General features: G+C 33.9%; 1 protein-coding gene across 1 annotated transcript in view; it reads left to right on the plus strand.

Moving 5' to 3' along the window:
• Nucleotides 1–3,001: 3,001 nt before the first annotated feature.
• KYNU (kynureninase) overlaps nt 3,002–18,661 on the plus strand; it is a 138,139-nt gene continuing 122,479 nt past the window's right edge. Inside the window, exon 1 of the mRNA XM_051985816.1 lies at nt 3,002–3,098. The gene's annotated coding sequence lies outside the window, so the exon portion shown is untranslated. The remainder of the gene's footprint in view (nt 3,099–18,661) is intronic.

Here is an 18,661-nt window from a genome sequence, read left to right on the forward strand (position 1 = left end):
GAGCAGTTTCTAAGATGAAGTTATTCATTTCTAAGACGGAATTTCCTCCATAGGAAATTACAGATTAATCCATAAAATGTCCTCATTTTATAGATGAGGGAACTGAGGTTTAGAAAGATGAGGTATCTTGCACACACAATTAGTGTATACACACAACTAGTAAGACTCTGAAATGGTATTTGAACACTTGAATTCCAATTAGCTGATTCCAATTCCAGCACTCAACACAGAACACTATCCATCTATGCAATGCTTCAAGGCTTACAAAGTACTCTACATATGTTAATTCATTTGATTTGCTCGACAATCTTGTGAAGTAATTGCTGCTATTATCCCCATTTGACAAAAGAAATTTTGTCACAAAGAGGTCATGACTTATCTAGGGTCAAATATGGTCTACGGCAGAATATGAATTCATTATAGACGGCTTAACATACTTTCTAAATACTTTCTAAAAATCTACTAATTTTGTTTCTTTGTAGTGCAGCAATTCAAAGCAGTTTGCTTTTATAAAAACTATTCCCTGTCCTCAAACTATTAAAAAGCCAACTTTGCCCGCCTATCAGGCAGGCAGAGTAAAGACAGAAAAATCAGATTCTTCTGTTTTCTACTTTTTTTCCCTGACACAAATATGTATATAATCTGTCATTTTGGCAAACTGACATATAGCACTTAACAGCTATCTTTAATTCTTCTTGCACTCCAGACCCCCTTGTTTTCCTGACTGCCATCACTGAGCATCACTGTAGGGAGTTTGGGATCTTTTAGGGGAAAAAGGGGTAGTAACTTAGCCTTTAGTTTCTGTATGAATACTTACCACCAACTTACACAGAAAGTCCACTGCCTATTATGGACATTGGTCCACTCATCTGCAAAATAATGTAAGTTGTTCTATATTCTCAGTCAAAGGAAAAACAAGAACAGATGACAAGGAAAGACCAAACAGCAGATAAAATAACTGTGAAGAACCTTTCTTTTTATGACCTTCAAGAAAAAAAAAAAAATCCACATTCTCCTCATAATTATGTGAGAGCTTTCAGGGCAGGTACTATTTAATTTCTGATTTTGTATCTCTAGTACAGCATGTAGTAGGCATTTAATAAAAGCTGATTTACAATTTGGCTTCCTAGAGCTCCCATATACAAGGGAAAATTGGCTGCTTGCTTAGGATCTTTTTTGGGAGTTAGACTTTATTAAGCATTATTCTACCTGTTCCACATTTCTTTCTCTTATCTGCCCACCAGAGACAAACTATTCTTCCCATTTCCAAGTATACTACTTAAAAACTCTATACTTCATAGTTGTGCTGTTGACTCATATTCAGGACACAAGTTATTCCCACCATATTGAATATCTTTTCTCCTGACTTCCAATAATGCCAAGTTCATCAGATACTAACCAACTGTGTGACCTTAGGCAAGTCATTTAATCTTTATCTACCTCAGTTTCCTTGAATATAAAATGGGATCATTATATTCCCTATCTCTAAGGATTTAAAGGATAAAATGAGATATCTGTAAAGAGCTTTGCAAACTTTAAAATGTTATACAAACATTAGCTATTATTATTTCATTAAGACATATACTTATAGTAGTGTCACTACTATACAACCATAAGAAACTGAAATCTAAACCATGAAGTTTCCTGCAAAAGCGGTTTGTCTTTTAAATGAAAAAAACTGGGAGGTGTGCCAAAAGAAAAGAGGAAGCTCCACTAGAAAACATTTTAAGAAGAGAAAGGATATGGAGACAGGAAAAACGGACGTTTTCAGAGGAATGGCAAGTACACCAATTTAGCTGAAGCACAGTGGACATGTAAACCCTTGCAAATGAGGCTGTAATGCGATATAAGAAACCCAATTCTATTTTGAGTTACACTTCTTGAGTTTGTAGTTCACATCCAAGACAATTTCAGAACTTCACTACTGGACGCCACTCATTGTACTGTTACTAACTTCCCTTATAAACACATAGTTTACAAAATTTTTAAAAGTCTAGGTTTATATACTAGTCAAAGAATGGAAAACTAATGGGAGATATATCCATGGGAAAACTTCCCTCAGAAGCTGTATTACCTGAATCATTTCTATCACTTCCTGTGTAGGGAAAGGCTAAGTGTGGGTCCTCAATGTATGTCCAACTAAGATTCTCCAAACTTCCAGCTGAAAACTATGTTGTCTCTCCATGAGGGTTGATTTTTATCCCAGAGAAGTTGATAAACTATTACAGTTAGTAGCCAGAACTAGACCCTAGGTCAGCATTTTCTTTCTATCCAAATATACTGATATTTAGCCTGAGAGATAATAAATTCCCATTCTGTTTTCAGTAAAGTATCTAGATGCTATCCCCAAATTCTGACTAAAATTTTACACCCTGAAAGTTCTACTCAGGAGCATCATGAAGTTCACATGAGAAAAAAGATACATAGCACCATGCAGACCTTAAAGTGGTATATAAAGCCAATCATTATTATTAGCCTCCAGTCTCTAAGCCACCAGTTGTTAATAACTTTATGGTCTGAACCTTCCTATTGCTGAACTCAAGCAATGTTGATAGAACAATATAGGTATGTGCTACTAAATCTTTAATGACCCAGCTGAGTGGAGAGAAGGAATATATACACACACTTTAAGTTGAATATGCATTACTAATGGCTTCTTAAGGCCAGATTCTAAACAATCAAAAAAATAAATTAAGTTCCAATTTGTAGTTAAGTCCTGATCTTTAAGTATAAATGGTCATATTGAAAATTTTACAATCAAACTCTCCCAAGGAAACGGTCTTTTCAGGATACATCATCCAAGGGAGACCTGAACTAGCTTGAACTCAGTGAAATTGTGAAACAGAAAGCTGACTGCACAACTAAAGGAAGTGTTTTGCTTGAGTTTTGGCAGTGATGCAATGGAAGTGTCATTGTTCATATTTAGAATCCAACAAGAGAGGAGGAGCTAACCCTAGAGAAAAATCCCCACAAAGGGTGTGCAGTCACAAGGAACTTGCTATAAAAGTTCTTGTTGAATCTCAGTGCTCACTCTGGCTGAAGGTCCAGTGTTCACTCTTATTACTTGAAGCTGAGGAATACAACAGAAGCCTGGTCAGGTGAGAATTATTTCACAGTACCTAAGCTGTCTCTGTCTCTGTCTCTCTGTCTCTGTCTCTGTCTCTGTCTCTTCCTCCCTCCCTCCCGCCTTCTCTCTCTCTCTCTCTCTCTCTCTCTCTCTCTCTCTCTCTCTCTCTCTCTCTCTCTCTCTCTCTCCTCTCTCTCTCTCTCTCTCTCTCTCTCTCTCTCTCTCTCTCTCTCTCTCTTTCTCTCTCTTTCACACACACACACTCAAACACATACACACACACAGAGAAAATTCTCACATTCATAAAGATACTAGATGAATGCACACACACACACACACACACACACACAATTACTTTGTTAGAACAACCTGGTCTCTATTTCTTACCATTTCCCTGGGATCATCTGTGACACATGTTTTGTAGCTTATCCTTTCTTCTCAGAAGATACTATTGTTTAAACACAAAACCAACCATAAGGGCCTCAAAAGGAATTGCCCATATAAATGGAGGTAGTTTTACCAGAGATTTCTACAGCCACTGAAAAATTTCAGTGAATTTTTAAAAGTATGAACATTGGAAATACCCTGAATTCAATACTTCTAAAATGTCATTGCACAGGCCCATATATAGATGGTTACACAGGTAGCTTTTAAGTTCAGACAGCAAAGTGAGCCACCTTTAAAATAAGCTTTACACTTTCAATTGTTTGTTTTATGCCTGCTTCAAATAAATGTTTGTTTGTTTGTTTGTTTTTTTAGAAGTGAAATTGTGTAAGCATGGGACAAAATATTTTCCTTTTCATTTTCAGAAACAGTTGCCTAAAAAAGAGTGTCTAAGTAGGAAGATAATTTTCTAAAACTGCTATTTGTGTGTACGTTTATCTATTGACATTAGGTGGTGTAACGGTTATCAGTCTCATTATAATTAGTGTTATCTTAGTTTGGAGCTAAAATGTCCAGTGGATGTAACTGTGCTGCTCTGTGGTCATAAGAAGCTAATGCAAGTACTGCTTTAATGAAAATTTTTATTGTCATTTATATTTCTACTGACCAGCACTTTGAATGGTATTCTAACAAGTTGTGTTTTGTTTTTTTTTTAATGACTTTTCAGACCCCACTATTAAATGTGCTTTGGTTGTTTGGTTTAAACATTTCTAAACTTTGAACTGTTAGATTAGATATTACTTGTTCCTTTGACATGTTATGCTCAGGACTGTGTAAACATTAACTATTTTGTTGTTATGGTCGTTAAACTAATGGATTAATTTAACCAGTAAATGAAATAGAAAAAAATATATATGACAAATATTTACTTGGTTTTATTTCATTGACTCTTTAAAAAAAGCTCTTAAGGAAAAAGATCTTAACTTATAATGTCAAGTCACTGCATATCCCATTGCAGAATTGAACTGAAAGATTTTTAATCTGTGTATGTGGGTGTATGTCTATCTATATATGTCTGTGTATAAACACACTTATTTTTTCCTTAATGTTCAACCCAGCATCAACCCTGGGACCTACTATGTACATTTCATGCATTTACCAGCATTGTCAATTTGTTGGCTACATAATCTTGAGCAATTTTTCCTCTGTCAGCCTCAGTTTCATCATCTATTAAATAGGGATAATAATACATGCTCTTGTTTCCCTCATAGTAAGACATTATATATGAATGAAACATTATACTTGAAAAATTATATATGAAAAATATTTCACAACTATAAAATGCTATACAAATATATTATTATTATCAGAAAACATGACCTAAAAAGGACTGAGTTTATTACTCTCTTCTCTCCACCTCTAAATTCAGCAAATACATAGACATACAATGAAAGGTGTTAAATTTGTTTAAGAACAACATTAAGATTCTTATTCTAGAGTAAAAGATGAAAATTCAAGATATTTAATGCCATATTCTTCATTTGTAGACATATAATTTAATAATTTAAAAGCTAACTATTAAACATTTGATTTTTTTATATCCAAGATTTTAAAATTTGGCCTGTATTTCTGTTACAAAAGAAGAAAGACTCAAAATTTATGCCTGAGTTAGAATCTCAGAGAACATTCAGATAGAGAAGGAGTTTTGTGACATTATCTAAGCCCAGTCTTTTCATTATGTAAATTAGGAAACTGAGTCTCAAAGAAAGGTAGTTCTTCTTTCAAAATTCCACAAATAATAATATTCTGTTTTTTTTTTTCCAATAATCAATCCACATGAAAAGTAAACAGCTTATTCTGTAAGATCTGTGAGCCTTTTGGACTTATCATATCTTTTGGGCCATTCCTATGAATACATCAGTGGAGGGGATTCCCAGTGTGGGAATCCCTTTCATTAATATAGTACAGTAAGGAAATTGACTTGAGTGTTAAAAGCTCAAGATATATATATATATATATATATATATATATATATATATATATATATATATATATATATATATATACACATACATATATATGTGTATGTGTATTTTTCAGATTTCTAACCTGGTTCTTTATCTTTATCTTTATCTGCTCTGTCACATGCAATTAAGATCTGCATCTCAGAAACTTCTTCCCATTGCTATTTCCTTTCCTAAATGCATAATCTACTTATATAAAGACAGTTCTGATGATTTGTATTTGAAAAACCAGATCAAAGGAATGATAATTAATGAACTAGTTTCAGATTATAGGGTGTTCAAATGAAATAGCACCAAATATTGTTTTGGACCTTTTCTCTTGTTCAACATTTCTACCCATATCTTGGATTACATAGTTATAAAATTTAGAAATGATATGGAACTATAAGATAATAGAGACTATATTCATTGATAGGACCAATATACAAAAACATCTCAACAAACTAGACTGCTGGACAAATCTAAGATGAATTCACTAATAAAAATCTAATTAGATGAAGATCGTATAATGTAAATGTAAAATCCCTTGCAGGTTCAAAAAGTCAACTAAACAAGGATTGGATTCATATAATTCATTAATTATCATTCGTTTGATCTGGTTATTCAAACATAAATCGACTTAATCGTCCTATTATCTAGTCCATATCTCTTCATCTTATCAATAAATATATCAAGGAACATTGTCAAATATCCTGCTGAAATCTAGGCATGTTCGGCCTTGCAAAACAAGGAAATAATTGGGCATAATTGATTCTTTATGAATCTATGCTGGTTTCTAAGATCACTATTTACTTTCCTAAATTCATAATCTATTTATATAATGAAAATTTTAATAGATTATAAAAGTGGCTTAATTATATGAAAACCTATATTCTTCAGAGGAAAATACAAATATATATCTTAAACATAGGTAATCTTCCCCCTTCTTGTGAAACATAAATTTTATGTGGGAATTTGATTTTTCAGGAAGTTTTCCCTTAAAGTTTAATGAAACATTAATTATGTTATAAATAAACTAGAGAGAAGGATTTAAAAACTGGTATTTAGAACTGGGAATAGGAACAGAACTAAGATTTTCCAACTGGAAGGAGTTTTTAATATCTGCTATGAAGCTGTTGTTTTTATAAATGAGAAAACTAAGACCCTCAGAGGTCCACAGAATCATGTGATTTAAAATGAACTTAAACAACATGAAGAGAAAGAGAAAGAGCTGAATTAAGATGCTCTCTAGACTAAATTTCATGATCCTCTGTGTATAAGAAATATAATCTTCAAAATGGGTTTGAATGATGGAAGCAATCTGCATATTAAGAAACTATCTTCTTTGAAAAAGAGTTGTAATTCACAGGATGCCATTCCATACAAGCAGGTGGAATAAATGAGTTAGAAGTTAAACATAGAAACATAAATTGAATAATCTGCCCTTAGCAGTATTGAGCAATTATGCTAAAGGAAAAAAGTAAGACCAGTCTTCATAATTCAGGGATACATTTGAGACACCACATAACACCATTTTCATTCTGTCTTTCTGTGTGAAGTACAGCAGTTACAAAGTATTAAGAGATTTACAAGAAATTACAAATGCAATAATAGGAAAAAATGTTAGAAAGGAATGTAACTGAAAGAATTATTTTTTCCTATATGCCAGGTATAGGGCCAAGAGTTTTACAAATATTTGCACATATTCTTTCATTTGAGCAAGGAAATGAAATTTGATTATAAAGAAAAACAATTATTATGAAAAACAATTTTCAAAGAAGGGAAAAAAGAAAAAGGGAAAAGAAAAGGAAAATTTATTAGAAAAGGGCGCCATAAAGGAATTGGCAGCCAGGTGTCCCTAAGGAAAGAGTACTAGGCCTGGAGTTGGGAAGTCTCATCTCCTTGAGTTCAAATCTGGCCTCAGACATGCACAAGTTAGAGCACCTGAGCAAGTCTCTAAATTATTTGCCTTAGTTTCCTCATTTATAAATGAGCTGAAGGGGGAAAAAAAATGGTAAACCACTCCAATATACCAAGAAAACACAAAATGGAATCACTAAGATTCCAAAGTGACTATAAAATGACTAAAAAAAACAAAAGAAGGAATGTAACATAAACTAAGATTTTAAGAGTAGGAGGGAGTAGAGGAACAGATCAATAAATAAGCAAAAGAAAGAAAAATTAATAAGTAAATTCAAGAAATTCATGACAGGGATTAATGGAAAAGCATAAAAATAAATACAAAAGAAAAAAACTGGATAAATATAATGACCAAGCTTGACCTGGAAAAGAGTTGAGAAAATGAACCTCCCTTACTTCAATACAGAGGTACGAAAATATGTTTTAATATTTCATATGTCATATATCCTCTATTTATCTTCTCCTGTCTCTGTCTTCATATGTCTTTGTTACATTAAACATTTCCTTCTACTGTACCCATAAATCTAATGATAAGTTAGATGATGGAGAGAAAAAATAAAGTAAGCTCCCTTCCTTTTCCACTGCCCTCTTGTGCAGATAGGGTTCTATAACCACAATTTGCTCTTGAAGTTTGCTTGTTTGGTATACTTGTCTAGAATGCAATATTAAGACCCTTTAAACTATTCGCAAGATGTTTGTTGTGTGACATCATATGCAATAGCGTAATACTTTCAAATTACTTAAACATTTATTCACCATTTGTTGAGGGGCTACCAAAAATTTCTTAATATTTACTTTATACTTTCTGATTATATTCTTCATCTTCTGTGAATACATTAATCTGAGGTAGTAATGATATTCCTTTATTCATATATTATCAGATATGATGAATCATCTGGTTGATTTTGCTAATACCTTTTCCTTTTTCTTCTTCTTTTTTTTTTTTTTTTTTGGTTGCAAGAGTTTATTGGAGAGTCAGAAAGAAAGCTATGTTAAGAAATGAATGTAAGATATAAAAAAAAAGATATTAATGATAAAGTTAGAATAACTTTGCCTTAGATTTTTTTCTTAAAATGAATTATTTGGATAATAAAATTAAATTAAAACTATCACTGCATCACAACATTGCTTTATTTGCTTCACACAAATTGTACACTTAATCTAGTTCATATGACTCTTTCTTAAGACTAATACTACATGATTATTTTGACCTGGATAATTCATGATCTACTCTCAGGGCAATGCCTATATAAGACAGATTGCTTTTCTAAGCAGTCTTTGACATGTGTTGCTAGTGGCTTATATAATGGGGATTTAAAGAAAGGTAGGCAAGGGCAGTTAGTTGTGGCAGTTAATTGTCTCAGTAAATAGAATACTAACCCAAGTCAGGAGGACCTAAGTTCAAATATGACCTGTCCATTAATACTTTCTGGCTGTGTGGCCCAGGCAAGTTACTTAAACCCAAATGCGTCAGAAAAAAAAAAAAAAAAAAAAAGCCATCTCCTGAAAGCAGTGGGTAAAGCCATATTAAGCAGTGTACGAAAAGTTAATCCCTTATTATTCTTTGTTTTTCTATTGTTCCTAATGAAATGGCTTGACCTATATCTTCTCTCTCCAAACATTCTGTTCCTCTTGCTACTTTTTAATTCAATCTTTTTTACGCAATTCTTGACTGTCCCTTCATACTTTTTTTTTTGGTCTTATTACAAGCAATTCTCTCTTTCATGCTTCTCTCTAGTAATCTCAGTTTATGGATATTGATATGCTTGATGTCAATAACTGGAGGATCATCAGCCATAGCTATCTCTGCGATTCCATCTAGCAAGGAATCATGTAAAACCTTAAAATATCCATATCACATCATGTTATAAATATATATATATGTGGAAATGTGATTACTTAATTAAAGCCAATGTGTGATAGGTCAGAAATTTGTAGGATTGGCAGAGGGCAGATATATTGCCAAAAGTTAAAAGTTCAAATGTCCCTTACAACACTTTCTAATCCATTATACACTGATCATATTAAATATTTCTATTAATGCTTTTGGGAATATGGTAAAAATTAATAAGCAGGCTTTGGGAATTGTTTTCCTCAATAGATTATATCTTTATTGTTATTCAATTGATTGAAAGATGAAAATAATACCCAACTCAATTGACTGATTTTTTAAAGGAGTTGACTTGGTGGTAAAATATATATTCTTAAAGATTCTTCTCCAACAAAGTCTCTCTCATGCATATATTAAAATGATACAAAATTTCTTCAAAGATACAATCACAGATAATTCTAATCCTTTGAGCTGTAATATCTAGTCAGGAAAAGAAAAAAAAAAAAGGATTTAGATGTGCAAAATAACCACAACAAGCAGATTCTAGCTCCCGAAACTATCATGTGTATCCATGTAGTCGAGATGGGCAGGCATCCTCCAGCGGCAGAAATGCCAAGTGCTTAGCACAACCCCAGGCAACCAAGGCCTCCTCCAGCAGCCAGACTGCCACATGCTTTGGCGTGGCCCCAAGCAGACAGGCCTCCTCTGTGCATCGGCAGAGCTTCAGATAAGTAGGTGTCCTCTGGCTACCAGATCACAGGTGCTGTAGCCCAGGGAAGCACAAAAGCACACCATCAGGCAAACACCAGACAGATTTTCAGGCTGAAGGAACTTCAAAGGAAATCTAATTTATCCCTTCATTTTACAGATGAAGAAACCAAAGCCCAGAGAGAATAATGTTATATTTAATCTGTATACATTTTGGATTTACTCACCTGTGTTCATAGTATTCTTTCCTCTCCCAAATAGAATATAAACTCCTTAAGGTTAGGGACTGTGTTCTTTTTTTTTTGTCTATCTCCAGTACCTAATCGACTGCCTGGGGCACACTATATAGTCAATAAATGCTTCTTGAATTGAACAGATGATAACTGTAATGAAAGCATCAAATTTCTGAATACTAAAAAGCATCCTTAACGGGATTCACAACTTCTCAAAAGACTCTAACTAATCCATAGTGGAAATGTCAGGCTGCAGAATGCCTCTTGTTCATATTAAGTTTACTGAGTGGATCCATTAATGGTAATAAAATAGTATTAATTATAATAACATAGCTAATATTTATATAATGTTTTAATATTTGCAAAAACACTTTTCAAGTATTATCCTGTTTAATCCTAACAGCAATCCTAAGGGGTAAATGCTATTATTATCCCCATTTTACACATCAGGATACTGAGGCAGACAGTAATTAAGTGATCTGCCAAGGGCCACATAGCTAGTATCTGAAACAGGATTTAAACTCAGTAATTTCTGCCTTCCATTCCAGCAGTCTCTTCAATCAACCATACCACAAATGCACATGGGCAAGTCACTTATCTCTCAGGCTTATTGTGAGGAGCAAATAAGTTAATGTTTGTAAATCTCCTGGTACATAATAAATGGTATATAAAACTTAGCTACTATTATTTAAGCTCTGGCACTTGAGGTATAGCGTTTAGAAATTAATGGCTCAACCTCAAAGTTTTAGTTTGGAAATTAATTAGAAAGTTGAAAAGCTTTAATTTAGAAATTAATGAATTACAAAACCTCAGAGCTTTCCTATGTACTTCTCAAAAGGGGAAGAGAAATTTCCAGGAGCCGACTGGAATATGAACACAACTAAAAATAATAAAGACCATTTGCTTTATAAGACATCTTCTCATTTGATCCTCACACCAGCCTGACTTCAGGTCCTAAAGAGCTCAGAGGCCCGGAAGTGAAATGTGACATCACTGATGGGGGAATTCATGGTCAGAAAATCCCCTCCAGCAAAGCAGACCTGGTGCTGGTGATGTCAGGGAGAGCAGGGCTCCACGTGACTCCTGGAGTCCTTTCAGAGAGGAACTTTAGGTTTCACTGGGAACTTGTAGCCCACGCCCTCCAACTCTCCCAGTGGCTCTCCAGGCTTTGACTATCCACCCAACAAAGGGGCGAAAGGAGGAAATCAGAGCCCTGCCCCAACCTTGGAGCTGCACTCCGGATTTTATTGTAGCTGTAAGGTTTGGAGCAACTTATGGTCCTGCTGGGCTCCTGCCTCACTCCAGAGGCCGCAGGTGGTGCAAGGAAAAGAGGGCTGGGCTTCAGACACTTTATGGCTGCTGGGCAGGTCACTTCACCCTGTTTGCCTCAGTTTCCCCATCTATGAAATGAGCTGGAAAAGGAAATGGCAAACCAGTCCGGGATTTTTGCTGGGGTGACGTAGAACTAGACTCGTACTACACAAAAGCCTATTCACTCTCTTCTGTCCTTACTATTGGAAACGTGGGGACAGGGATCAAAGGTCAGCGAGAGGCACCAGGGAAGGCTGAGCTACTGCACCTGCGCAGTTGCTTACTATCGCTGGCCATCATTGGTAGACGGTCCAGGGAAGAGAGCTCCACCCCGGAGCAGAACCTACCAACCCCCCACCCCTTCTACACCGCAGCCACAGCCCCTTCAATTCCTTCTTTGGTTCCCAAGAAGCCGGCCTCCTGTTGGGAGGAAGCTGATCAATTAGTGCCTTGTTCTGCCCGGGGCCGCAGTTTGCTGACCTAGTAGCTGCCTGGAGAGATACCTACCCACAGCTGGCCCAATGTGGCCATGTTTTTAACTGAATATCATTTAAAAAGAGAAAAAAAGGAGAAAAAATAGAAAAGAAAGCATGTCATCACAGGGTATCTTGAGACCAAGTTGTTTTAAGGATTTACAGTTTGTATGAATATATGTATGTCTTAAGGACATACATACATTCATATGTGTTGTTGAGATACCCACATATATGTATATTTTATGTTAGTGTGTGAATATATTTCACTTATGTAATTACACATACACACATAAATGTTCTCTCAGCTGTACTATATGTCATACATTTAGAGCTGAGAAGTCTCTTATAGATGAGGAAACAGACCAGAGAAATTAAACAATTTGCACAAGGTCATATAGTTAGGCTAAGATTTGAACCTATCCCATGTCTCCAGTTACCAGCACTTATCTCTGCCTTCCTGGTCTCCCATTGATGGGGGTGAACTCTGAAACCGTATCCCCCTTTAGTCTGTAAAAGAAAGGAGAGTCACAGTCTCTGGTCTTCCTCTGGGAAAGCATATCTTCTCAGACAAGTTAAGCGGCTTCATTCAATTGGAGATCTTGGTCAAATCACCCTCCATTGATCTTTTGGGAATGGCCGGAATCAGGCAAGTGAAACACTTAGTTGGATTATTATTAAGATAAATTCTTAGGCCCACTGCAAGAAGTGGTCCTTTTTTCCTTTTTTTTCTTTATTTTTTGGACTGGCCACATTGTTCAAATGCCAAATATTCATTCATCAAAAAGACTTATGTGGAGAATTCAGAGTAAGCACTCCCAAGGTGGTCAGAAAAAGCAATAGAAGGACACTCTCAAGAACTTAAGAATTGATTGTATGACATGGGGACATGGGAGACACTGGTACAGGACTGCCTAGATTGGCGTACCCTCATTAAAGAAGGTGGTGTGCTCTGTGAGCAAAGCAGAATTAAATTAGCCCAGAAGAAATGTGAAGGGCCAAAGTTAGAGAAGCTACTTCAAATATTCATGGAATCTATTTGTGTCCAACCTAAGGCAGAATATTCCAAGCTTTTGTTAATTTGATCAGGCACAGTCAGATACACTGTAACTCCACTCTTAACATAGTAATGTTAATTTGGTCCTTTTCAAAAACAAAGGATAACAATCCAACCTAACCTAATTTTAATTAACTGATTGATTAGAAACTTAAATACGAAATAGAAAAGAAAAAAGGTTCTGATAAAGGTTCTGTGTACAACAGAACATAAAAGAGAATTCAAAATATGAAATAAAATTCTGTTTCATAAAAGAATATTTAATAAATACTACATGTTGCATTCAGGACTGTCCATCTTTGCTTGTTTTTGTAAGGTATTTTTTGGTCTCTGCTCTTCACTTTTAACTATATTTTTCCCTTCCCCCTTCCACCTCCCACCTCCCAGAAGTATATTAGTTAATCATGAATATATATTTATATGTACATGCATGCATATGCACAGATATATTTTTAATCATATACACATACATTAATATACATCAATGTAATTTTATATTACACTTGTGTGTCCTTTGTTCCTCTAAAGGGGAATATCATCCTTCTTAGATACAAATCATTCCATATTTTCTTCCCTTATGTATTGCCTATGCCTGTTCTTCTCACACTTTGTTTTTCTTGTGAAATGTTTCCCCTTATCTTTTGTTTTTTCATATATATATAATATAATAATAATATAATTAATAATATTTAATATTATTATTATTATTTCTTGGTCTCTTATAACTTCACTGGCTTCCCCTTGCCCAATTCTAGTTTTTAGAAGATCATATTCTTCCTTAAGACTCTATATCTCCATTTCTAGGTGGTTGATTTTCGTTTCATCATCCTGTGTTTCTTGGATTGTTCTTTTTTAAATTATTATTATAGCTTTTTATTTACAAAATACATGCATGGGTAATTTTTTAACATTGACTCTTACAAAACCTTCTGTTGCAATTTTTGCCCTCCTTCCTTCCACCCTCTCCCCTAGCTGGTAGGTAGTCCAACACATGTTAAATAATTTAAAGTATATGTTAAATCCAATATATGTATACATATTTATGCAGTTATCTTGCTACATAAGAAAAATCAGATCTAGAAAGAAAAGAAAAAACTGAGAAGGAAAACAAAAATGCAAAAAACCAATAGCAAAAAGAGTGAAAATGCTATGTTGTGGTCCACACTCATTTCCCATAGTTCTCTCTCTGAATATAGCTGATTCTCTTCTTTACTGAACAATTGGAAGTGGTTTGAATCATCTCATTGTTGAAGAAAGACACATTCATCAGAGTTGATCATCCTATAATCTTGTTGTTGCCATGTATAATGTTCTTATGGTTCTGCTTATGTCAGTTAGCATCAATTCACTGAACGTCAAGTCTCTCCAGGCCTTCCTGAAATCATCCTGCTGGTCATTTCTTACAGAACAATAATATTCCATAACGTTCATATACCACAATTTATTCAGCCATTCTCCAATTGATGGGCATCCATTCAATTTCCATTTTCTAGCCACTACAAAAAAGGCTGCCACAAACATTTTTGCACATATGGGTTCCTTTCTCTTCTTTAATATCTCTTTGGAATATATGCCCAGTAGTAACACTGCTGGATCAAAGGGTATGCACAGTTTGATAACTCTTTGGGCATAGTTCTAGATTACTCTCCAGAATGGTTGGATTTGTTCACAACTACACCAACAATACATCAGTGACCCAGTTTTCCCACATCCCCTCCAACATTCATCATTATCTTTTCCTGTCATTTTAGCCAATCTGAGAGGTATGTAATGATATCTCAGAATTGTCTTAATTTGCATTTCTCTGAACAATAATGATTTGGAGCACCTTTTCATATGACAAGAAATAGTTTCCATTTCTTCATCTGAAAATTGTCTGTTCATATTCTTTGATCATTTATCAATTGGAGAATTACTTGATTTCTTGTAAATTTGAGTCAATTCTCTATATATTTTTGAAATAAGGCCTTTATCAAAACCTTTGAATATAAAAATATTTTCCCAGTTTATTGCTTCCCTTCTAGTCTTGTCTGCATTAGTTTTGTTTGTACAAAAACTTTTTAACTTAATATAATTGAAATTTTTTATTTTGTGATCAATAATGACCTCTAGTTCTTCTTTAGTCACAAATTTCTTCCTCCTACACAGGTCTGAGAAGTAAATTATCCTGTGTTCTTCTAATTTATTTATATCATTCTTTATGTCTAGATCATGAATCCGTTTTGACCTTATCTTGGTACATGGTATTAAATGTTGGTCAATGCCTAGTTTCTGCCAGACTAGTTTCCAATTTTCCCAGCAGTTTTTGTCAAATAGTGAATTCTTATCCCAAAAGCTAGGATCTTTGGGTTTGTCAAGCACTAGATTGCTATAGTCATTGGCTATTTTATTCTATGACCCTAATCTATTCCACTGATCAACTGCTCAATGTCTTAGCCATTACCAAATGATTTGGATGACCTCTGCTTTATAATATAGTTTTAGATCTGGTACAACTAAGCTACCTTCATATGTTTTTTTTTTTTTTTGTTTTGTTTTTTTTTTTTTTTCATTAATTCCCTTGAAATTCTTGACAGTTTGTTCTTCCAGATGAATTTTCTTTTTATTATATTCTAGGTCAGTAAAATAATTTCTTGGGAGTTTGATTGGTAGAGCACTAAATAACCAGATTAGTTTAGGTACTATTGTCATCTTTATTATATTCCTTCGACCTATCCAAGAGCACTTAATATTTTTCCAATTGTTTAGATCTGACTTTATTTGTGTGGAAAGTGTTTGGTAATTTTGCTCATATAGTTCCTGACTTTCCCTTGACAGATAGATTCCCAAATATTTTATCCTATTGATGGTTATTTTAAATGGAATTTCTCTTTGTATCTCTAACTGTTGGATTTTGTTAGTGATGTATAAAAATGCTGATAATTTATGTGGATTTATTTTGTATCCTGCAACTTTGCTAAAATTGTGGATTATTTTTAATAGCTTTTTAGTAGATTCTCTGGGGTTCTCTAAGTATACCATCATATCATCTGCAAAGAGTGATAATATGGTTTCCTCATTCTACTCTAATTCCTTTAACCTCTTTTTCATCTCTTATTGCCAAAGCTTGCATTTCTAATACAATTTTGAATAGTAATGGTGATAGTGGGCAACCTTATTTCACTTCTGATCTTATTGGAAATGATTCCAGTTTATCCCCATTATACATGATGCTTATTGATGTTTTGAATAGATGCTACTGACTATTTTAAGGAAAAGTCCATTTATTCCTATACCCTAGTGTTTTTAATAGGAATAGGTGTTTGATTTTATTAAATGCTTTTTCTGCATCTATTGAGATGATCATATGGTCAGTCCTGCCTTCCTGGTATAAATCCTACTTGGACCTAGTATATTATCCTGGGGATGATTTTCTGTAATCTCTTTGCTAATATTTTATTTAAGATTTTTGCATCAATATTCATTAGGGAGATTGGTCTATAATTTTCCTTCTCTGTTTTCAACCTACCTGGTTTAGGTATCAGTACCATGTCTGTGTCATAAAATGAAAATTCATTCCCTATTTTTTCAAATAATTTATATAGTATTGGGGTTAATTGTTCTTTAAATGGTTGGTAGAATTCACATGTAAATACATCTGGTCCTGGGGATTTTTTCTTGGGGAGCTGATTAATAGTTTGTTCTATTTCTTTTTCTAAAATTGGACTGTTTAAGCAATTTACTTCCTCCTCTGTTAATCTGGGCAACCTATGTTTTTGTAGATATTCATCCATTTCACTTAGGTTATCAAATTTATTGGCATAGAATTGGGCAAAGTAACTCCTAATTATTGATCTAATTTCTTCTTCATTAGTGGAAAGTTCTCTCTTTTCATTTTTAAGATTAACAATTTGATTTTCCTTTTTACTTTTTTAAATCAAATTTACCAAAAGTTTATCTATTTTGTTGTTTTTTTCATAAAACCAACTCTTAATTTTATTTATTAATTCAATAGTTTTTTTACATTCAATTTTATTAATCTCTCCTTTTATTTTTAGAATTTCAAGTTTAGCATTTGATTGGAGGGTTATAATTTGCCCTTTTCCTAGCTTTTTTAGTTGCAAGCCCAATTCATTGATCTTCTCTTTCTCTATTTTATGCAAGTAAGCCTCTAAAGATATAAAATTTACCCTTAATATCACTTTGACTGCATCTCACAAATTATGGTATGTTGTTTCATTGTTATCATTTTCTTGAGTGAAATTATTAATTGTGTCTTATGATTTGCTGTTTTACCCATTCATTCTTAGGATGAGATTATTTAGTTTCCAATTACTCTATTTACCTCTAGCTTTTTATTGAATGTAGTTTTTATTGCATTGTGATCTGAAAAGAATGCATTTACTATTTCTGCCTTTCTGCATTTGACTTTGAGGTCCTTATGTCCTAATATATGGTCAATATTTGTATGGATTCCATGAACTACTGAGAATAAAGTTAACTCCTTTCTGTCTCCATTCAGTTTTTGGCAAAGATCTGTCACACCTAACTTTTCTAGTAATCTATTTACCTCTTTAACTTCTTTATTATTTATTTTGTATTTTGATTCATCTAATTCTGAGAGTGCAAGGTTGAGATCTCCCACTATATAGTTTTGCTGTGTATTTCTTCTTGCATCTCTCTAAACTTCTCCTTTAAGAATTTAGATATTATAACACTTGGTGCATATATGTTTAGTACTGATATTGTTTCATTCTGTATGCTACCCTTTAGCAAGATATAGTTTCCTTCCTTATCTTTTAATTACATCAATTTTTGCTTTTGCTTGATCTGAGATCAGGATAGCTACTCCTGATTTTTTTACTGTACCTGAAACATAATGGATTCTGCTCCAGCCTTTTATCTTTACTTTGTATGTATCACCCTGCTTTAAGTGTGTTTCCTGTAAACAACATATTGTAGTATTCTGGGTTTAATCCAGTCTGCTGTCTGCCTCCACTTTATGGGAGAGTTCACCCCATTCACATTTACGGTTAAGACTACTAATTCTGTATTTTCTGTCATCTTATTATCCTCAGATTATATTTTTTTCTTTCTTCTTCCCCTTTAACTTATGGGCATCACTTGCTTTAATTAGTCCTTCCGCTTTAGAATCCCTCCCCCTTAGAGTCCCTCCTTTTTTGTTATACTTTTCCCCTACTATTTCTGTATTCCCTTTTATTTAACCTACCCTTCCCTTTTTGCTTTTCCCCTCCCACTTTTCAATGCCGTGAGAGATGTTTCTCTGTAAACCAGATATGTTTACATTATCATTTATACATTTATATCATTTACATTTATCATTTTTTTTCTCTTTGAGCCAAATCTGATGAGATTAAGATTTACACAATGTTCATCCCCCTCCCTTCTTCCCCTCAGATACAATAGGTTTCCTTTGCCTCTTTGTGATATGTAATTTCCTTCTTTTTATCTCCACTTTTCCTTTTTTCTGGTACAATCCCCTTTCCATCTCTAGTTCATTTTTTATATTATAACAGTAAAATCAAATTATACATGCACTCTTTATGTATGCCTATAAAAGAAATACAGTTCTCAAGAGTTCTTTTTACCTTTTTATGCTTCTCTTGAGTCCTATATTTGGAGGTCAAATTTTTTGTTTAACTTTGGTTTTTTCATCAGAAATAAATGGAATTCA

This window comes from Antechinus flavipes, chromosome 3 (assembly GCF_016432865.1).
Source record: "Antechinus flavipes isolate AdamAnt ecotype Samford, QLD, Australia chromosome 3, AdamAnt_v2, whole genome shotgun sequence".
NCBI classification, from domain to species: domain Eukaryota; kingdom Metazoa; phylum Chordata; class Mammalia; order Dasyuromorphia; family Dasyuridae; genus Antechinus; species Antechinus flavipes.